Raw genomic sequence first — 22,959 nt, forward strand, 5'->3', positions numbered from 1 at the left:
CCTGGGCTGGTGCATTATCCACTGTGCCACCTAGCTGCCCCAAGTACATTCTTTCAGGGAGTTCTTCTTTTTGCTCCTCTCTTGCCAATACCATCCTTGTCTGCCTGTGGTTTTTTTTTGACAGTAGCCTCCGGGGTCTAGGCACTCCCTAGCCTGATATGATAGACTAGTGGTACCATTGCTTGCTTGGTTTTCCATCCACATCATTCTGGGCCCAGCTCAAGGTTTTTGGTCTTTCATGAAATCTTCCCTGACTATTCTAGTCGGTAGTGACCTTGCTCATCTCAGAATTCGTGTCACATAATAGAAGGTATGTCCGATGGACTGGGGCCTGGGTTTGGAGGCAGAAGTTCTAAGTACAAACTCTGCCACTGGCTAGCTTGTGACCTCCTGCCGTCCCTTCAGCTCCCCAAAGTACAGTTTCCTTATCTGTCAAAATGATGCCTTAGAGAGATAGCCCTTTGTTGCTAGGGCAAGATGTCTAATATTCTCTATGTTTTTCTCTACCTTATAATTTAACACTTGATTGTGTACTATTTTGAAATCCTTTATCCTTGTAGATTGCTTTCTAATTGTTTTTATATAGGTTGGTTTTCTCTTTACAAGAACCATTCTGACAGTCAAGGATGAGCTCAATACAATGATACTTGAATACTCAAAATATCTTTGATTTCATAGGATACTCCCTCCAGAAGGGAAGCCCCCACCCCCCCATGCTGAAAATAATGCACCATCTAAGGGACCCTTTTGTTGACCAATCTTTGCTTGTAGCTTTAAATCTGAAGGGGGCATTATAGGTCTAATACCTTCATTTCACTTAGGAGGAAATTGGAGGCCCATTGAATTGAAGGAATTTGCCCCAGGGTACATAGGGCCAGGATTTTCATCCCAAATCCTGGATTTTGACTCCAAATTCAGAGCTCTGGCTCTCTTCATTGTACCATGCTATCCTACTCTGAAGCCACCCTATGGCATCGAAGGTTGTGCTAGTACAAGCAGTGGCAGGCCCTAACAAGCTAGAAAGGCTTTGAATACAGATTCAGATCCTGACTCTGACACTTCTTTGCCTTGTGACCCTGGGCAAGTCACTTTTTTCAGCCTCAGTTTCCTCATCTATAATAAAATGGGGAATAGTACTGGCACCTCTCTCCAGTGGTTGCTGAGATAATAGATATAAAGCACTTTGTAAACCTTAAAGTGCTATATAAATACTTCCTTTTTATGATTGTCCTAGTTAAGAATTTCACTTTTTTCTTCATACAGGTTTTATTTGTTTGTTTTATTTTTTGGTGAGGCAATTGGGGTTAAGTGACTTGCCCAGGGTCACTCAGCTAGTAAGTTGTCAAGTGTCCCAGGTCGGATTTGAACTCAGGTCCTCCTGACTCCAGGGCTGATGCTCTATCCACTGTGCCACCTAGCTGCCCCTTGATACAGTTTTAAAGAGACTTTAGTCTCTTTAGTGGGGGGTTTGGGGGAGGTTTTGTTCTTGTTTTGAAGGAATGTCTGATGAAATCAAGGATCTTTTGAATATTGACTTATCCTTGTATCGAGCTCATCCGTGATTATCAGAATGGTTCTTGTAAAGGGAAATGAGGCTATATTTCTTCCATACAATATTGATATTCTCAGTGCCTCTCATCATCCCAGATATTTTTCAGGTTCCTACATCTATTAACCTGTTTCTCGTGGATATGTATTGCCTTCAGGAAATTCCATTATCTGTAATACCTTCAGCCACTTAGAGTTATTTTAGTCCATAATAACTGACATTTATGTATCCCTTCAAAGTTAGCAAAGCACTTAGTGTACATTATCTCTGAAAGTAGACACTGTAGGCTGTTATTCCCATTTTACAGGTAAGGAAACTAAGGCTCAGAAGAAGAGGAGGAGCCTTGTGCCTTGTCACACAAGTGGTGTATGGTGGTATTCAAATCCTGGTGTTCCTGGCTTGAAATCCTCCTGATGAGAACCCAGGAGTTGTGCCCACTGTAGTTGCTTCAGGCAGGATGAGGGGTTTGGGGGTGGGGTAAGGGCAGGGAGAAGCTCTGCTACTTTCGAGCAGCCTAGCTCAGGAAGTAAACCAGCCAGCTATGTCATCTTCACATACAAAAGGGAAATAACATAGATAACCTGAAACAGAGTTTGCATTTGAAGCTCCATTCTGTTCTACACAATGAATTGCTTGCTTTCTTTCTTTCTTTGTTTCTTTTTTTTCAGAGACAAAAGGAAATACAAGAAATTGGATTTGGGATTTGTACCTTGTTTAAAAAAAAAAAGTTTTGAAAGCATACTCCAACTTCTGAGTGCCTAGTATTAAAGTAGATGGTATGGTAGTTGGAAGATAGTCATAGAAATATATAATTCACTTTAGCAAGAAATAAATATATAATCACATTTAATAATTGCATTTTGTGGCTAGCACATTTCCTGCAAGATACGATGTGTGGGCTAGTGGTGGCTGGCCACAGGGGAGCTGGGAGTTGGAGTTTTGTAGGAGCAGTCCTCAAATTGTACCTGGAGGTGGGCCAGTCCAAATGGGTGATGCAATAGCTTTCCTTAGCTCCTGAAGTGAGATGGGTGGGTAATAATATTGTAACTTTAAGCCCGAATTGATGGCTATGAAAAAGTTATATATAAACAGAGGTTATTTGATCAATGCTGGAAATCTGCACCTCTCTCTTTCTTTCTTTTTTTTTTTTTTAGTGAGGCAATTGGGGTTAAATAACTTGCCCAGGGTCACACAGCTAGTAAGTGTTAAGTGTCTGAGGCCGGATCCCAACTCAGGTACTCGTGAATCCAGGGCCGGTGCTCTATCCACTGTGCCACCTAGCCGCCCCTGCACCTCTCTTTCTTAAGCATTTTCTCTGTGGTATGTTTCCATCAGAGCTTAAAATCTTAAATTAAGTAGATTGAACAGCCAGTTTTTTTGTTTTGTTTTGTTTTTACCGTGAAACAATATTTATTCTTCTACCTTATTTGCAAAACTTCTGTTACCTTGAAGATGTGGGGCTTGATGTATCTTGAAGATGAGGCCAAATCTGGGAGGTCCATATGTGTGTTGAATTATTCTCCTTTTGTTCTTGTGTTGTTCAAATAGTGTCCAAATCTTTGTGACCCTATTTAAGGTTTTCTTGGCAAAGATACTGGAGTGGTTTGCCATTTCCTTCTCCACTTCATTTTACAGATGAGGAAACTGAGGCAAACAAGGTGAAGTGCCTTGCCCAGGCTCACACAGCTAGTAAGTGTCTGAGACCAGATTTGACCTCAGGGAGTTGAATCTTCCTGGCTCCAAGCCTGGCACTCCATCCTCTGCACCACCTAGCAGCCCTTATTCTCCTTTGCTCACTGTTTATTTGCCTAGGGAAATGAGGACAATTCTAAGTAATAATGTACTCCTCATGTTAAAGTGTGCCTTTTAGGTGAATGATAGCCTGGAAAGAGACCTAATCTCTCCACATCTTGTTGAGGATTAAAGATGGTGGTTTACTCCATGTGGTTCATGTTCTTTCTAGGTAGTTGGTCCTTCACTAGAAAAGAAACATGGGGCTTTAATTTGGGGTTGGGAGGTGGGAGCGTGATGAAGATGGCTTGAAGTTATCTTTCCCATGGGATTGGTTGAGCTTCCTTGCTGAAGCAACAAGGCTTAGATATATTAGGTTTGTTTTTGTTGTTGTTGATATTTTTCTTCAGTTCAGTTTAGCCTCCAAACTATTCGTTTAACCTCTGCCATGCTTATATCTTATACCAGGCACCATGGAGGATATAAATATAACATGTCCTCAGCCCAAAAGCATTTTGCAGTTGGAGAGCTAGGGCTTGGACTAGAAAAAGAGCAAATAAGGCAAGGCAGCATAGATTAAGTCCCCAAGTGAATTATGCAGTTATTTAATCAATAAATATTTATTAATCACCTACTATGTGCCGGGCACTTCCCTAAGTTCTGGGGATACAAAAAGAAGCAAAAGATAGTCCCTGCCCATTAAGAGATCAAAGGAGAGCTTAATGTGAGTTAGAGTGGTGAAGGGAGAAACTTTTTGGAGAAGGTAGGATTTGAGTTGGGACCATGAAGGATGAGTGGAGTTTGGGTTTGAGGAAGGGAGAGGACATCTATGATGGTGGATGGGGACAGTGGGTGGAGGATGTAGATGAGTATGGGCTCAGATGAGAATGTTCAGAAGCAAGCTCTGAGAGTTCACACAAGAACAGGTCTGTTTTTACCACCCTTTCCTATAGGCAGACGCAGTGGGATCAAGCTTGTTTGGCTATTGTTTAATTGAATTAAAGGCTTTAGAAGGCACATGCTAGTGTAAAGAGCACATAGATTTAGAATCAGAGGACTTCAGTTCATATCTGGGCTCCTCTTCTGTGTGACCTTGGGCAAGTCTCTTAACTTCCCTAGGGCATCAATTTCTTTCTGTAAAAATAAAGGGTTGAGGGGGCAGCGAGATGGCACAGTGGATAAAGCACTGGCTCTGGATTTAGGAGTACCTGAGTTCAAATCCAACCTCAGACACTTGACACTTACTAGCTGTGTGACCCTGGGCAAGTCACTTAACCCCCATTGCCCCACAAAAAACAAAAACAAACAAACAAAAATAAAGGGTTGAACTGGATGATTTCTCAAGATCTTTTTCAGTACCTGACAAGTCCTCAAATGGTATGTTGCATTTCATGTTTAGGACAATCAAGAAGAGACTTTGAGAAACTTGTTTGAAGGGCAAGTTTGCCCAGCACATAGTAGGCTCCTAATTGACTGAAGGAGAAAAAACTTGTTTGCATTTTTACCGGCTGAACCCTGTGCCTGGATCTCTTTCCCTCCCTTATATCTGCCGCCTGCCTTCTCTGGCTGTCATTAAGTATCAGCTAAACTACCACCTTCAAAAAGCCTTTCTTAGTGCTTTTTGTCTGAGATTATCTCCAATTTATTCTGTGTGTGTTTGATTTGTACATAGTTGTTTTCCTATTGGCTCCCCATTGGATTGTGAGCTCCCTGAGGGCAGAGACTATCTTTTCCCTGCATTTAGCCATGGTAGGCCCTTAATAAATGCTCCTTTTGGGGGCAGCTAGGTGGTGCAGTGGAGAAAGCACCAGCCCTGGATTCAGGAGGACCTGAGTTCAAACCCAGCCTCAGACACTTGACACTTACCAGCTGTGTGACCTTGGGTAAGTCACTTAACCTTCATTGCCCTGTGCAAAAAATTTTTGCCCACCGACTTTCCTAAGGCTGTATGAATTCATCCCAGGGGAGTATTTACAGAATCTCAGTTAGAAGGGACTAAAGTGGCCATCCTGTCCAACCTAACCTGAAAAAGAATCTCATCATCATCATCGCTTGCATTCATAAAGATGTTTCAAGGTTTACAGAATTGTGTGTGTATATGTCTAATATATGTTTGTATATGTGTGTATATCTATCATCTATCTGTCTACCATCTATCTCTCATCTATCTATCTATCTATCATCTGTCTGTCTGTCTGTCTATCTATCTGTCCATCTCTCTTGATCTGGGGCTCACAATAACCCCCCCCCCCCGAGGCAGGTGCTATTTACTATCTGTCTTACATGTATCTTACCTGTTGGCATGCTATTGTTTTTCCCTTGGCCCATTCATTCTATTTTTCTTGGGGTGTATTTCCTGTGCCTCACATAAATGCTAGTTGAATTGAATTATTCCTATTTTACAGATGGGAAAATTGAGGTGCAGGGAGGGTAAATGATTTGCCAGCTAGTGTGGCAGGCAGGATTTGAACCCTGGGTTTCTGACTTCCAAATCCTTGCTCTGTAGAGCCTTCCTCCACACATAGTGTCTGTCTCTTGGTAATACACAGCACAGATGCTAACATCCTGTGGTTTCCACTGCAGTTGGCCAACCTCCTGCCTGTTCACATACTCCATTTCATACTCCTTTAGAAGGCTCTGTCCGCTTTCTGGGGTATGAATGCGTTATTATTTGTTCATGGTTTTAAAAGCCTGTTTGAAAGGCAACGACTCTAAATAATAGATGGGATCTCTACTTCTAAACAGGCAGCTTCCTTTTGGAGCAGAAGCCGGAAACAAAATGAAGGCCTTCTGGCTCTTTCTTTCAAAGTGGAGCCTGTCTGCAGAAAAGATGAAGGGTTGGGCCTGCCCCCTTCCTCTGCACATTGCACATAGGTGGAAATGTGCTGCTTCCTGCCTGTGCCTGTGAAGTCCCGATGGGGGTGACTTGGAGTCTGGGCTGGGCAACTTGGGGGGAGGAGGGGTCAGGTGGAAATGGGAAATGAATTGACTGCCCTCTACCATGGTGAGCGGGATGCTCAGGTGTTCATTCTGTTCCTTGTCTCTGCTTCCTTGTTTGAGAAGTCCCCAGAGTGAAAGATTGTAAGCTCTGTGAGGGTGAAACCTTGACTTATTTCACTCTCTCTTGGTCTTTCAGTGTCACAAACATGTATTTGGACATTTTGAAAGAGCCCAAATTTTGTTGGTAGGCTGACCCCTCTATATTTTATCAGTTAAACATTTTTTAAAAAATTAATGTAATTTTAAAAATTAAGAAAGAATCATTACCTTATGGGCAGCCTTGTAGTTCTAAGGCTCTCTCTGCATCTAGTTATGTTGGCCCTTAGACAATAGGTGAGAAGTTGGTTTCTGGGCTACCACTTGGAGCCTTTCCAAGTTTATAGAAGACTTTAGGGTTCATAAAGTACTTTTTTTTTTTTCACAATAGTTCCAGAAGTGAAGTAGTGTGAGTTTTATTCCCATTTTATAGGGAAAGAAACTGATGATCCTAGAGGTTAGGGCACCTTTGAATCTTGATCCCATGAGAATGTGTTAATTCCTTCCTTGGGCTGCAGAATTTTATAGTCCTTTTTCCATTACAAGTAATAAATAGGTAAGCTTCTGGACTTAGACAGAGCTGTGTATTTGAGGACAAATCACTTAACCTCTCCCAGAATCTGTTTGGTCATCTGTAAGATGGGGATGAACATAGCACCTCCCTCATAGGGTTGTTGTGCGGATCAAATGCAAACCTTAAAATGCTATAGAAATGCTAGCTGTTAATACAGCTATCATATTATTGGTTTTTGAGAACCCAGGTTTACTTCCATACTGTGATGAGTCATACAAATAAGAGTTTGGCCCCTTAAATTCTCAATAAATGTTTATTGAATTTTCTTTCCTTGGTTGTAAAAAAAAAAAAAGGGTGTGAAGGAGAGCAGGCTATCCATGTGTGTAACACATAGCCTTGAGTTGAAGATCTCTGCATGACTACACAGGAACAGGCCAAGGTGCAGATAACAGACCTTCATGGAAGAACTGAGTTGGGACATTCCTCCAGTGCCTGAAGCCTCTGGCCCTTGGGTACCCAGTGTTCTTGATGTTCCTGGCCTTTGGTGAAGATGGCAAATCAGGCACAGGATGTGGAATGTCTCCATTGAGCATTCAGGTGGTGTGGAGGATGCAGTTGGCCAATCTTGGGCATTCTTCAGGATTAGGGGTCAGTATGTGTGTGAGGGGATTTTCAGGCATGGACTGTCCTCCTACTTCCAGAGCTGCTTAAGGCCATCAGAGTGATGTAGTTTGAGTAGGCCTATCATCTAGGCTTCCTTATGAAGCCAGTTGCAAACTTGTAAGGGAATCGTCCCAACTCTGAGGGAAGGGGCTGTCTAGATGTCACCTTTTTATCCCCAGCCCTTGGAATAGAATATGTGCTCATTGAGCCAATTGATCCACATGTTGTGTTACTCCCTTATGCATAAAGATTTCAAAAAGCAGATTTGCTTGAAGGAAAAGCCCTTAATTTTAGTCTACTCTCTCTGGTTGACATTGGGACACTTAGGCAGGTTAAATTCTCTTCTGAGCTAGATATAAAATGAAGGAGGTTGGACTAGAAGGATTTTCTAAGGGCAGTCCTAGTTTCAAGCTGGGGTGATTGGAAGAATGACACTAGTGTCTTTTGAGGCCGATTTGGATCCTGGCTTCCTCATGCACTGGTGTTACTTTGGGAAAGTCAGTTAATCTCTGAGCGTCAATGGTCTAATCTATAAAATGGGAATGATAATGTTTGACTTATATACTGGACAGCATGGTTTTGAGGATAACATGAGATAATGCATGGTGTGAAGCATTTGTATGAGAAGTCGCCTGGCATTAGGATGGTGGTGTGGGGTAAAGGGCAGCAGATGTGGAGTTAGTCACCTTTGGTTTCAATCTCAGCTCTGCCAGCTTGGACATGTTCAGGGACTCAGTTTCATCTTCTGTAAAATGAGTCAACAGTGTTTTCTTTCTTTTTTTTTTTTTTTAGTGAGGCAATTGGGGTTAAGTGACTCGCCCAGGGTCACACAGCTAGTAAGTGTCAAGTGTCTGAGGCCGGATTTGAACTCAGGTACTCCTGACTCCAGGGCCAGTGCTCTATCCACTGCGCCACCTAGCTGCCCCAGCAGTGTTTTCTGAGTCTGAATCTGCGATTGCCGTGATAAAGGCCTGGCTGCAGAGTCAGGAAGGACATGGGGTCACACATGCTGCCAGGGATATATTAGTATGTTGATAGCCATGGGCAGTGCTCACTTGAACTCCCAGTTTTCCAGATTACTCAGACTATCAATTACACGCAGCTGCTGATGTGTGTCTGTGGAGCAATCTTGTCATACCCGGGTGTTCCCCACACGTAAGAAACCACAAGTCTGGACCCAAAAATCCCTCATTTATAGAGACTGTTATGCATTTGCAGTTTAACTTGTTCCAAAGCAGGACTTCAATCTTTTACAATATTCCTGTTTGGTAGGTAATCTATTATTCTCACAGAGGAATCTCATTGGTCAGAGAAAATAGGCTAGCAGTTGCTTGATTCAGGAAGTACTTATTAACCTATTAACCTGTTCTTCGCCCAGACTTGATTCACATTTTTAGCACCCCTGACCCTGCATTTGCTTACCAAGTCACTTAAGAAAAGAGTCTAACCACCTGTTGAGGCCTGATGTTCTGGAGTCTCTGGTTGTCCTGGAATTTAACTGTATACTGTATCCTCTGGGGAATCTGGGGCTAGGACTTGGGAACTTCTGTTATGCAGAGATTTTTATTGTTGTGTTTATCAAGGGATTTGACCTGTGGTGGCCTGCCCAGCTGGATGGAGGAGGGCCCTGGGCCACCGTGGGTGTTATTGATTTGGATGAGACACCTTTACTCTGGGGAGGCTGAGCAATTTTGAGGGCTGTTCTACTGGGTGGACCTTTGTAGCTGTTTGGAAAAACTTAAGTCCTTGTTCTAAGAACTGTGGGAGTTTCCATAGGCCCCTTCTTACCTTCTTAGTTCAGCTAATTAATTAGCTTGGATCATGAACTTTCAAGGTGGCATTCCTTCCCCTTGAAAACATAATTCCTTATCATAAGCGCATTCATCAAGAACAAGGACATTTCAATATACAAAGAACAAAGAGGATTATTACAAAGCTTGACTAGGTACAGTTTGCCTCTTTTTTAAAAAATAAAACAAAACAAAACCATACATTAAATTTAACAAGAAACAAAATGGCCTTTTTTAGTGGTAGTAGGGTGGGGGTATTTCCCATTCTTAACTCTTTTGTTTTCTCTTTTTTTGTTCTGGGCATTTAAAATTAAATTTAGAGCAAAAGAAAAAAAAGGCTAATATTGAATACCAAGTCATTGTATTCTGTTTTCCCGCCAGATGTGATTGAAATGATTCTTAAAATAAATGCCAGTGTGCCTTATGCCTTGCAGCAAAAGAAGCCTCAAATTGGTGAAATCTGGAGGTTTTCTGTTTTCTTTTTCTGCTAGTTGAACGGCTTGCTTGGTGGGCTCCTTCCCCTGAGGGTGCTAGGCTTTTTTAGCATCCTTCCCTTGCGCTGCCCCCTCCCCACCCCCATCTCCCCACCAGGGAACCAAACTCCTTGGTGGAGACAGTTGACAAAAGTTTCTCATGACCCTATTTACCAGCTGGGCAGGGGGAGGGGGGAGGCGAGAAATAACCACCACCTGCCTGCCATCTGCCTTCTTCAGCCTGGTTTTTGTTGGACTCCTTTCCCCACAGTGTGAACGCTCCCCCCCTCCCCACCGCATTCCCCGCCCCCCAAGGAAATCAGCTTATGAGGCCTTCCCCGTCTCTGCACCCCCACCCCATCTTTCATCTTCTGCTTCCCTTTGGGTCTTTGGAACGGGCTGGCAAACAGCAGCTGGCATCTTGGCTATGGAGTGCCCGGCCGGGGCTCCGGGGCTCAGCTGCAGTGCTTGGGCAGGGGGCCAAAAGCGTGCCCTCGGTCGCTCTCTTTCTCTAGCCATCCATCCTCGCTTTGTGCCCGGGTGCCCAGTGCGCCGTGTCCCCCTTTTCAAAGCCACTCAAGGCCCCCTCTCTACCAGAAAAGGCTCGGCTGGCAGGCAGAGCCCTGACAGCAGAGTTGTTCAGGCCAGCCTGGCTGAGCCTGTGGCCCCGGGGAGCGAGCCATTTTTCTTTGTTACCAGATCTCTTGTGTTCTTGCGCCCAGTACACAATAAAGGCCTTCTCTTGGGCGTAGCTTGAATGAAGCTCTTGTGACATAAATCTTCTGGCTGATTGCAAAGGAATGCCAGCCCTGAATATGCTAGGATCCCAACAAAACCTCCTCCTCCAGCCCACCTCCCCTCCCCCCTGCCAGGGCTGAGCATCCGATTGCAAGGCCAGCAGAGTTTTCTCTTTGTCTGAAAGTTCCTTCTACCGGGGAACAAACATTTTACTTCTTAATCTGATTTGTTTCCCCCCACCCGTTTTTATAATGATGACTCCCGGGGTCCCGGCCAGGGAGAGGGAAGGGATCAATGATAAGGTGCTCTCAGAGCAGCTGACGAAGTCGGAAAAATTGTTTGCCATGGAATTGCAGAAGGTGGGTTGTGGTTTTGTTTGATTTTGCTTTTGTATGCATTGGGTAGCTATGTGGCTCATCTTCCTGAGTTTAGATCTAGTCTCAGACACTAGCTGGGTGACCCTAGGCAAGTCCCTTAACCCTGTTTGCTTCAGTTTCCTCTTCTGTAAAATGAGCTGGGGAAGGAAATGGCAAATCTCTCCAGTTTCTTTGCCAAGAAAACCCCAAATGAGGTCATGGACAGGCTGAAATGAATAAAAAATGACAACCAAAATATTTGTCTGCTTTAGTTTTAAATTATAACATTACCAATCCAGCAAGCCTTTGTGTGTGTGTGTGTGTGTGTGGGGGCAATTGGGGTTAAGTGACTTGCCCAGGGTCACACAGCTAGTAAGTGTTAAGTGTCTGAGGCCAGATTTGAACTCAGGTCCTCCTGACTCCAGGGCCGGTGCTCTATCCACTATGCCACCTAGCTGCCCCCAGCAAGCTTTTTTAAGGCACCTACTGTGTGCAAGGCTCTATGCTAGTGATGTAGGAGGTGAAAAAAGGGTTAATAGAAAAACCCAAGACCCAAGCTCTAATTCAGATATTAGCTCTAAAAGGGAGTCAGACCCCAGTTAATGGATAACTTATACTAGGTTCTTGTACCCACAGAAATCAGTGTCCATAACGGGAACAGAGGGAGAGAGGCCATGATGACCTTAGACTAAATGACAAGGGTATAGGAATTCTAATGAAAAATGGAGATATTTTGAAACTAGTCATGGGAAACAGAAAGAGAAATGCACAGAAAAGGCCAAATTTGTCCCCAGATTCACCTTATGACGTGTAAACCCCCAAAACATACCTCCACTGAAAAAGGTACCTGCCTCAGGGGTTGGCTTAGGGCCCCAGGAACTCCAAATTAGGATAAGCCCTCACCTGAAACACCATGACACTGATAATCAATTTATCTATACTATGAATATAACTGTCTTTTCTTTCACTATTCAAGAGATACTTTTCCAATATTCTGGTTCTCTCCCTGTGGTCATCCACAGTATTGCAATAAAATTTGGGAAACTGAGTCACTGAGTCTTGTAATTCTTTTGGGATAATCAATTTGACCCCAAATTCCATCCCACATCACTAGGAGCTCAGGGATTCAGAGAGAAAATCAGAAAGAATAGCTAGCATTTATATTGTGTTCTTTAATGTTTGCAAAGCAAATAACTTAGGTTACTTTATGGTCATAACTACCCTGTGAGATAGGTGCTATATTATTCGCATTTTATAGATGAGGAAAACTGAGGCACAGAGAGGAAGTAACTTGTCCAGTGTCTAAGGTAGGATTCAAACTCAGGTCTTCACAAGTTCAAGTCCCAGCAATATCCCAGTTTCCCACCCAACTCTAGCAGTCAGTGACATTCCTTTTTGTTTTGGGCTTTTTCATTGCAGCAGATTGGAGAGTAGGAGTTATTATGGAAAGTTGTGCTATATACAAGTGTTTCATCTGTTTTCTCCTATTGTGGATTTACTTTTCTGGTCTCTAGTGTCCATTCTCCATGCTTCCCTCCTTTCCTCCCCCGCTTTGACTTGAATAAGCAGAATAAAGTTGTCCTGTTCATGGTTCGTTGTTGTTAAAACGTCATGTCACCCAGAAATTATCTGAGTGTGAACTAGTCTTCAGTGAAACTTTAATATTCCGTCCTGTTTTCATGACTGGCAGGAATGCGTCTCATGCCCCCTCTGTTCCAACGGAGCCATCGTCTTTGTTCTGATAAACACTAGAATTTGCAGCTACCTGAGTTTGAAACGTTGCTTGGAGTTGCTGTCTGTTGAGCTTTGCCACTGTGGCCATGCATCTTGTGTTCGGGTTTTACCTTTTATTTTCGTGGGCTGACACTAACATTCCTATGGTATTGTTCCGTGGCATTGAGATCAAACTGGTATCACCCAGAAGACAGAGGTTCATAGCACATGGCGGCTATACGCCAGTGAGGAACTGAAGAAAGGGTAAAAGATATCGTCAAAGAAACTTGTATGATGGGAAGAGAAAAGAGCCTGGTCATTGTGGGGAGCATGAGGGAAGAGAGATGCATAGCTTACAGTTACTCTACTGTTGTTGCCTTTAAAGTCATGAGAAAGAGAGGAAGGCATGGAGCATGTTGGCCGGACCTCTTGTGGGGAACTTAATGGAAGGAAGGACGTGGACAAAAAAGTTTAATGGGTCATGGGTTGTGTTCATGGATGGAGAATGTTCTGCATCAATGGAAGGAATTTCAAAATGAATAGGATTCCAGATCCACTGCAATATTTGCATTGTCCTTTTTCCGAGTACCCTTTGTAGCTATTATCTCTAGCTGGACTCAGTTGGCCAGTCACTTCAATGTCTTTGGGATAATCTGTACTTCTCCCAGGGGATGTCACAAAGTTCTTGTGTATCCCAAGGCAGAGTTAATGTGAATTTAAACAGTGCAAGAATTGGAGACCATAATACTTTCTGGACAGGCCATATAGATCTATTTGTTTGAATATTGCTTTATTTTATTTTGTTTTCTGAAATTATGTAGTGATTTAAGTTTTGCAAAGCAATTATATTATTTTTATTCTTGTAACCCTTTAAATAGGTGCTATTGTCATCTTCATTTTACCCATGAGGAAACTGAGGCTGAGTTATGTTCAGTGACTTGCCTAGGGTTACACAGCAGTTATTCAGATAGGTTTTGAACTTTTGTCTTCCTGCTACCTTTACTATGCCTTTCTATTCATTGGTCCACTAATGCCTTTGACTTCTGTTAGCTTTGACCCTGTGTTAAAGGTGGTGGGGGGGGGTGGGAGAGATAAGCTTTTGATTTGGGACTGTTCATTTGGTGCTGCTTAAGCAACTATGTTTTTGCAAGTTAAGTTACTGAGCAGAAATTCCAACTGGGTCTGTGATCTCATTGGTAGAAGAAACTCCTAGGTGAGCACAGTTGTCTTTTTCTCTCCCCAGGTAGATCTGAAGCCGTCCTGGGCACTGAGAAGTGACGTGACTTGCCTTGGGTCACAAAGCTGGTATGTTTCAGAGGCAGACCTTGAACCCAGGTCTTGCTAACTCCAAGAGCAGCTCTCTTAACCATTCAATGCCTCTCAAAACATTATAACTCATGGGATTTTTGCAGGAGTTTTAAAAAAAGGATTAATTTGAGTCTCTTATTTCTTGCTTTATGTGCCATCTTTCTCATTATTCATTTCTGGGGCACCTCTTTATGTCAAGGATGGGTCCTTTTAACCTACTTTTGGAGTCTGGGCTTTCTACAGCTCTGAGTTTTTGGTCAGTTGAGCTTGGTTTTCCTCTAGGTCTTAACATTTTTTTCCTTTACCCCTAAATGTGCTTCATTTTTAATTATTTTTGCCTCCATGACAGCTTAAGCTTTTAATAGCTTCTTGAAGGCACCCTAACTCTGAGAGGCATTTGTTACCGGGTTCTTTCTGTGTCACTTAGAAGTAGGCCAGAATGCTGTACACATTAGATAATTCTTCTCCAGAGGGTTGTGTCAGAGAGGCCCCTTGTCCTGGGATGGGGTGGAGAGACTCATCAGGCAGAGAGTTGTTTCACTTTGGAGATGGAGCTTCTTCTAAGGAAAAGGGGTATCAGGATGAAGCTTAAAAAAAGAGAAAGAGGGGGCAGCTAGGTGGCACAGTGGATAAAAGCACTGGCCCTGGATTCAGGAGTACCTGGGTTCAGACACTTGACACTTACTAGCTGTGTGACCCTGGGCAAGTCACTTAACCCTCATGGCCCCGCAAAAAAAAAAAAGAGAGAGAGAGAGAGAGAGAGAGAAAGAGAAAGACACCATTTTGTAAAACCAACTGTCCTTGTAATAAGTATAGTTGTAATAGCAATAACTGACGCCAAAGACTTACATACATGATCTCATTAGATTAAAAAAAATTATAGCGGACTCATTGAAAACCATCCCCAATCTGCCTCAATCTATATTTTGGGAGTGAAAGGTAGGAAGGATATTAGATTCCAAATGTTTAAAATCAGTCTCTGTTAAGTAGTTATAGATGACATTAGGCATAAAGGTCTAATCCTATTATAACAATAACAACAAAAAGCCTTAGTGTGGAAATCTTAGCATGGCAGAGAGATTGTTCAGCACTAGGTGTGTTTTTTTATTAAGTGTCTACCATGTTTCTCAGGCACTGCGCTAAGCACTTTACAAAATATTATCTCGTTTGGTCCTCCCAACAGCCCTGGGATGTAGGTGCTCTTAGACCCATTTTACAGTTGAGGAAACTGAGGCAGATAGCGATTAGATAATTTCTCCAGGGTCACCTAGTTGGTGAATCTGGATTTGAACACAGGTCTTCCTCACTCCAGGTCCAGCACTCTATCGCTTCCTACCCCACCTAGCTGTACTAGACAATAAATGGATTGCTTAAAGAATTTGAATTCTCGGAGCGCTTGTCATCCATTTTGTGTTTCATAATATTCTCTATCTCTTGTTTGGTCATAAATTCTTCTCTCCATAGATCTAAGAAGTAAATTATTTCTTCCTCCCCTAATTTACCTATGTTATCACTCTTCATGTCTAAATCGTGTACCCATTTTGACCTTATTTTGGTATATGGTATAAGATATTGGTCTATGCCTAGTTTCCACCATACTATCTTCCAGTTTTCCCAGCAGTTTTTGTCAAATACTGAACTCTGGAGTACTTAAATCTCTATAGGAGAGGTGTTGAACAGCTGGGAATGGACTGGACCAGATTAAATTGTAATTGGGAATGTTTAACAAAATAAATAAAAATACAGAATAGATAATGTTAATTTGTGGCTTTCCAAGTCAATATGCTGGCCTGCAGGGATCTTCTTTCTGTTTTTATTTGGCATCACTGCTTAGAACATTTATGTTATGCTCTCCTGTGCTCTTTTCTCAACATTTTGCCATAAATCTGCCATTTCTAGCTTTCCTTGGTTTTTTTTTTTTGCACCCTGAGGGTACTGACACACTTCCTGCATTTCTCCAAAAAGTCATACTTATTCATCAAATTTTCATGAGTGTCTTCCCAGCTAGAGTGAAATCTCTTTGAGGGCAGGGACAGGGACTTAAACTATTATCCTTTGAAACAGAAACCCAGTTGGACCAGGCTAGTTGCTTGGTAAGCATTTAATCATCACATATTGTACATTGATTTTGGCAGATTCTTCAGAGTAGCATATAAGGGAATCTGGCCCATATAAAAAGCATGCTGTGAAAATTACATTATGTTCTTATGACAGTCTGTGGCCCACTATCTTAATTAGGCAAGAACCTTTAAAATCTGTTTATGAAATTTTTTCCCCCTTCAGCTGTATATTGTAAACCACTTTTTTTCCCCCTTTAATGTTCTTAGACAGCAGAGACTATCATATCACTGGAAACTTTCCACTATTTTTTCTTTTTTTTAAGTTAATTTTTAATGTTCTGAACATAACAAGTACCAAATGAGATGGGCATTTCCCTTTACATAGTAGAATAGAAAAAGTGGATTATATGTGAAACTGCAAATCTCTATGTGCATGATAAATCTCTATTTGAATGATAAATTCAACATGTAACTTTACAAGCTGACCTGTATGTGATTCTTTGAGGCCTTCCCTCTGCGGACCCTCTTCCCTCTTTGCCTCTTGTCTCTCTCCTCCCTGTTCTTTTCTCTCCCCCTCCCATCTTGCCTCCTCTATTCTAGTCCTTCTTTTATACATGCCCCCAGTTTGAAAAAACAAAATCTTTGTAACACATATGGATAGTCAGCAAAAGAAATTCTCACAGTGACTGGCCTACCTTTTTTTTTTTTTTTTTTTAGTGAGGCAATTGGGGTTAAGTGACTTGCCCAGGGTCACACAGCTAGTAAGTGTTAAGCGTCTGAGGCCGGATTTGAACTCAGGTACTCCTGACTCCAGGGCCGGTGCTTTATCCACTGCGCCACCTAGCTGCCCCAACTGGCCTACCTTTTGAAGAATAACAAGTCTCAGTTTTCCCAGGGGCATTATTGGTCTTTGGGGATGGTACCTGTGTAGACCAAGCTTTGAATGCCCCATGGGATCATAAAATCATGCACCTGGGGCGGCTAGGTGGCACAGTGGATAAAGCACTGGCCCTGGAGTCAGGAGTTCCTGAGTTCAAATCCGGCCTCAGACACTTGACACTTACTAGCCGTGTGACCCTGGGCAAGTCACTTAACCCCATTCCCCCATTAAAAAAAAAATTAAAAATTAAAAAATAAAATCATGCACCTGATGAATAGCTATGCCTATGTCTGTTCCATTTGAATTACTTGGGAATTTAGCCAGAAAAGATATTCTTTAGGATAAGATAGAATTCATGGCACCTGCTTCTGGTGGAATACCATCTGTTGCAACTGGGGTAGGTAGGCATACAAGCTACACTAGTCAACCTTACACATCCATCCACCCCTACACTGGTGTTCTTATCAAACCAGAAGTCAGCATGTCATTGGAAACTAGGACATTCCGAACAGTGTGATGTGATCGTAGATTGAGTTCTAGTCAAACAGGTTTCTGAGGGATGTTTTTGGCAGTTTTCTCTTAGTTTGGTTTATGTTTCTGTTCAAAGAAAGAAGGTATTAAAAAACAGACACTCTTCCATTAGTGTCCGTGTAGCATGGTAGTAAGAAACATGTACTGGAAGTCAAGAGATGTCTTGACTCTTCTGCTCATTAGCAGTGTGATGTTGGGCAGGTCACTTCAATTCTCTGCGCTTCATTTGTGTTATCTGAAAAAAATGAGGGTATTTTAATACTGTATAAACCTATTTCTGTGACTTCACATACCAGTGAAATACTTTAAATACTACTTGAGCCTTTCCTTACCCGCATCTGTCTTTATGCTCAGTTTGCTGAGATATCAAGAAGAGTATTTGCTCTTGAGCTGGTGGCCATGTTGCCAAGACAAGATAATTGGTAGGATTTGGATTTGTTTTTGGTTGAATTGTTAGATAAGTGATTTGAGTACGGTGGATCATGGGAGGTGAATTGGAGTGAGGTGACACGGCATGCTGGATCTCAGAAGAACACATACGGAGCTAGAGGGGACCTTCCTTTGAGGGCATTTCTTCCAACTCCCTCGCTTGGCAGATGATTTTTAACTTTAATCTCTATGCTGATAATTTGGAATTATGCCCAAAGGGCGATAAAGCTGTGCATACCCTTTGACCCAGCAATACCACTTTTGGGTCTTTTTCCCAAAGAGATCATGGAAGGGGGAAAGGGACCCACATGTACAAAAATATTTATAGCTGCTCTCTTTACGTGGTGGCAAGGAATTGGAAGTTGAGGGGGGGCCCATCAATTGGGGAATGGCTGGACAAGTTGTGGTATATGAATACAATGGAATACTATTGTGCTATAAGAAACGATGAGCAGGAGGAGTTCAGAGAAACTTGGAGGGTCTTGTGTGGGCTGATGATGAGTGAGATGAGCAAAACTAGAAGAACATTGTACACAGTAACATCAACATTGAGTGTTGATCTACTGTGATGGACTATATTCTTCTCACCAGTGCAATGGCACAGAAGAGTTCCAGGGAACTCATGATAGAAGAGGATCTCCAAATCCAGGAAAAAAAAAAAAAAGAACTGCGGAGTATAGATGCTAAATGAACCATACTATTTCTTTTATTTTTGATGCTGTTGTTTTTTTTCTATTTTGAGGTTTTCCATCATTGCTCTGATTTTTTTTCTCTTATAACATGACTAATGCAGAAATAGGATTAATGTTATTATGTGTGTGTATATATATATATACATATATATATGTGTGTGTGTATGTGTATATATATATACATATATATATGTGTGTGTGTATGTGTATATATATATATATATATATATATATATATATATATATATAACCAAAGCAGATTACCTGCTGTCTAGGGGAGGGGGGAGGGAGGGAGAAAAATCTGAAATTGTAAAGCTTGTATAAACAAAGGTTGAGAACTATCTTTACATGTAACGGAAAAAATAAAATACTTTATTAATTAAAAAAAAAATCTCTATGCTGATGACTCGGAGATTTGTATATACAGCCCCAGACTCTCTACTGACCTCCAGTCATTCATCTTCATGATATAAAACCATGTTTTCTCCTCATTCTTGTGAAATCAGTTTTTATTGTTGCTTATTTGGATGGATTTCTGTGAACTGAGTGTTACTGAGTTCTTTATTGTTTAGGAGTACCTCTACTTTATAACGTATTCTGAGAATTTGGGTTTTTTTTTAGCTAGTAAGGACCTTAGAGAGCCAAATGGTCCAACTGTATCACTTTTCTTTTCTTTCTTTCTTTTTTTTTTTTTTTTGTGAGGCAGTTGGGGTTAAGTAACATGCCCAGGGTCACACAGCTCTTGTTAAATGACTTGCCCAGGGTCACACAGCCAGTAAGGGTCAAGTGTCTGAGGCTGGATTTGAACTCAGGTCCTCCTGAATCCAGGGTGAGTGCTCCATCCACCTCACCACCTAGCTGCCCCCTGTATCACTTTTCAGATGAGAAAACTGAGGCCTCCTAGTTTTTCGCTTTTCTTCTAATATTGGCTGCATTGGTCTTGTTTGTATACAACCTTTTGAATTTCATGTAATCAGAATTATTCACTTTAAATCCAGTAATGCGCTCTCTCTTTTTTTTTTTCCTTTTTTTTTTTTTTGGCAGAGCAATGAGGGTCAAGTGACTTGCCCAAGGTCACACAGCTAGTACGTGTCAAGTGTCTGAAGCCGGATTTGAACTAGGGTCCTCCTGAATCCAAGGCCAGTGCTTTATACACTGTGCCACCTAGCTGACCCCAGTAATGCTCTCTTATGTTTAGTTTGGTCATAAAAGCAGACTGAACAAAGTGATTATTGTCTCTAAATCCCTGAAGGGTCATCCTGTGGAAGAGAGATTAGATTTAAATTGGTAAAATTAATACAATTAAGTAGAAGTGTTAGGAGGGAGATTTGAGGCAGAGTAGTAAAGTAGGTAGGGCTCTGGGCTTGGAGTCAGGAAGGCCTGGATTCAAATCCTGCTTGTCCCTATATGACTCTGGGTAAGAAATGTGACCTCTTTGTGCCTCATTGCTTCAACTGCAAAATGAGGGGAGTTGGATTTTGATTACCCTAACTTTTCTTCCTAGATCTAAATGTTTATGTAACCCTATCATTGTTTTACATAATGGCTCAGTACAAGAAAGAATTCAGATGCCTTATTCCGGAGTAAGCAGCAAGTTCCCCCTGGCCAGAGGTATTCAGGAAACTTCTCAGTGGTCATTTATCAAGGATGTTCTAGACTATCTTCCAGCTTGGGATAGGAAGTTGTAGTTAGATGATCTCTAACATTCTTTTTAGCACTAGAGTTCTAAATTTTAAAATCATATTGTCTAATAGGGCCCCTATGGGAACCATTTAAAAAAAAAATTCCTAGTTTATACGATCATACTTAATCTGTTTTGTCTCTGACATTCTCTCCTTTACATACAGTGTGTCCTAAAAGTCTTCAGTGCAATTTTAAGTTTTAAAACACTTTTTAAAAGTTGTTTTTAAAAATGGAAGTCTGAAGTTTTGATAGCTTAAAACTGCACTAAGACTTTTGGGACACACGGTATAGTCATGCTTACTTTGACAAAATCGGGCGCATGAAATTTAGGATGGCAGTTAACATGATTCTATTTATAGAAATGTTGTCTTACCCACTTTTTCAGAAACATCAAGTTTGTCAAATTTCTTAGGTTCATAAGAAATTTAAGCTGAAAGGGACTTTAGAGACCACTTTTTCCAACCCCCTAGGTGGTGCTACTAAGGGGCAAGGTGATAGACTTGAACCTACCCCTGACTCCAGATCCAATTCTCCATTTCCTCCTGAATTGATGCATATCTGCGCTGTCTTGGCCTTGGAAACTCTGCCACTGTGATAGAAGAGAGGTCATTTATTCATTTGACATTTGGATAATTTGTCTGGAATTGAGTGAGGCCCACTAGTAGGCTGCCCTGCCCATCCTTAGCCCAACTCGCCAGGGATTGCTAATAAAACAAAAAGACAAAAACAACCAAAGAAGCAGCAGCTAATTCTGCTGGGCTATGACTCACTAGAACTGCCTTGGGATTGCCCTGTTCCTGAATTGGGAGAGATTTTACGGTGAATCATCCACAGTGATTGGAGGCCTTGTGTGTGTGTGTGGGGGGGTAATGTGCTGTGAGAGAGGACAACAGGAGTTGGATCAGAAAAGAGGGTCTTCCAGGTGATATACTGTAGCTTTAAAAGAGGACAGCTTCTTATTGTAGTGAATTCTAAGGACTGTGCTCAGCCTGGGCAACAGGATCATGGATTATGTGTCATTTCTTTTTTTCTTGGAAGTTGCTTTTGGGAGCTGTGGGGTTAGGAACTTCTTTTATAGATCAATTCAACAGGCATTTATTAAACACCTACTGTGTGCCAGTAGGTAGGGGATAGAAAGACAAGCCTAAAACAGCCCTTGCCCTCAAAGAGCTCTAAATCTACTGCAGAAGATTTTAAAGTATGTCTGTGTTTTCAAGAAACAGCCTTCTTTAAGAACTAACAAACTGTGTGACCTTCAGCCGGGCAGCTACTTTCAGAAAAGGAGAAAGACAATATTTTACTTTTGGAGATCTTGAAGCCGGGTTACCTGCTATCCTGTTATTGTTTTATCTATGGATCAGGCAAAAAAAGACACCAGCTTCTGTGTGGAACCATGTTCACCCAAAGGTCCTTTCCTCCCCTCTTTCTTCCTCTCTCCAGAGGCCCAGCTGACCTAATCAAAAACACCACCGGTTAAATTTTAGGTTTATCTAAAGGGGCGGGGAAGGGTGGGGCTGACTCTGTGAGGCTGCTGGTGGAGGGGGAGGAGGTGGCTGAACCAGCTAATTCTGGGAAGGACCTGAGATGCCAAAACATACAGTCAGAGCTGGGACTTATACTATTCTCCACCATCTCTCTCTCCCAGTTCACTCTTAAGGCAGTAAATTTCCTTTTTTGTATGATTATTTAACCTGGATAAATCCATGCTCTGTTCCTAGGACAGGGCCTAGGGAAGGGTGCAAAGGAAGAAGGTATAAGGTGAAGGCAAATGGAGGATATAATGATTTTTTTCTGTCCCATTCCTTCTTTCTGCTAATCTCACCCCTGCCTAGAGGCAGAGATTCTGGAAACTGCTGCAGAAAAATGATAAACTACAGAAATGGTTCTTTTTTCAGGGGTTCCCCCAGTACAGATCTCTCCTTTTTCCCAATTCCCTGTTTGTTCCACTTCACCCCACCCCCACCCCCCTATTACAACAGCTGGGTTGGAGGCTGTGTGAGAATTGTAATTTGTCCTTACCTCCCTCCCTCCCTCCTTTCCTTCCTCCCTCCCTCCCTCCCTCCCTCCCTCCCTCCCTCCCTTCCTTCCTTCCTTCCTTCCTTCCTTCCTTCCTTCCTTCCTTCCTTCCTTCCTTCCTTCCTTCCTTCCTTCCTTCCTTCCTTCCTTCCTTCCTTCCTTCCTTCCTTCCTTCCTTCCTTCCTTCCTTCCTTCCTTCCTTCCTTCCTTCCTTCCTTCCTTCCTTCCTTCCTTCCTTCCTTCCTGTCTGAACAGGTGATATCTTGCACACCTGTGCAGACAGTAATTCATAAGGAAATGATTCTACCCTCCACTTCTACAGAGCTCTGCCCTTTTTTGGAACTGCCTCCTGGAATCTCAGGGGCAGGGTCATGCTTACATTGTATGCAGCTGCTTCATTTGTAGCCAGTCCTGGCGAGATGAAAAGTGGTGTACTTCAGCAACCATATCCTCCTTTTCCCCTCAAGTGGACACACCTCCTTGGCACTCACGGGCTTCTGACTAGAAGAACTGGGTTGACATTTAAGCTAGTGGAAAGGGTTGGGAGTCATTTCAGCCTTTGTTTTAACTGAATTTTTGACACTTAAAAAAAATTGGATAGATCTCGCATATTCCCAATATTCCTCCAGAACCAAAGCAAGGAAGCAGAGTAGATCTTTCTTCTTAGCAGATGGGCAAATGGACAACAGTGAGGTGGCACATGTGATTCAGCCTTCTGGGAGAGAGTGAGTCTATGGGAGAACTGAGCTGAGAAGGAAGGGTGTCTGCCTGCCTTATCCATTTCCTAGCTCCAAGAG

At 42.2% G+C, this 22,959-nt stretch overlaps 1 protein-coding gene and 1 long non-coding RNA gene across 3 annotated transcripts in view; one reads left to right on the forward strand and one right to left on the reverse strand.

Annotated features, from left to right (window-relative positions):
- TSPAN14 (tetraspanin 14) overlaps positions 1-22,959 on the forward strand; it is a 90,442-nt gene that overhangs the window by 15,609 nt on the left and 51,874 nt on the right. The window contains exon 2 of one of the 2 annotated variants that reach the window (XM_043987359.1): positions 13,807-13,868. The exons of the other annotated variant lie outside the window; for it this stretch is intronic. The gene's annotated coding sequence lies outside the window, so the exon portion shown is untranslated. The remainder of the gene's footprint in view (positions 1-13,806; positions 13,869-22,959) is intronic. 2 annotated transcript variants of the gene reach the window in all.
- LOC122742830 lies at positions 17,430-22,613 on the reverse strand. Its single transcript, XR_006354956.1, has 3 exons — positions 22,542-22,613; positions 20,657-20,735; positions 17,430-17,577 (listed from the first exon to the last, which is right to left on the reverse strand). It is a non-coding gene; the product is annotated as an uncharacterized LOC122742830 (long non-coding RNA).

The sequence above is a fragment of the Dromiciops gliroides genome, chromosome 2, assembly GCF_019393635.1.
Source record: "Dromiciops gliroides isolate mDroGli1 chromosome 2, mDroGli1.pri, whole genome shotgun sequence".
NCBI classification, from domain to species: Eukaryota; Metazoa; Chordata; class Mammalia; order Microbiotheria; family Microbiotheriidae; genus Dromiciops; species Dromiciops gliroides.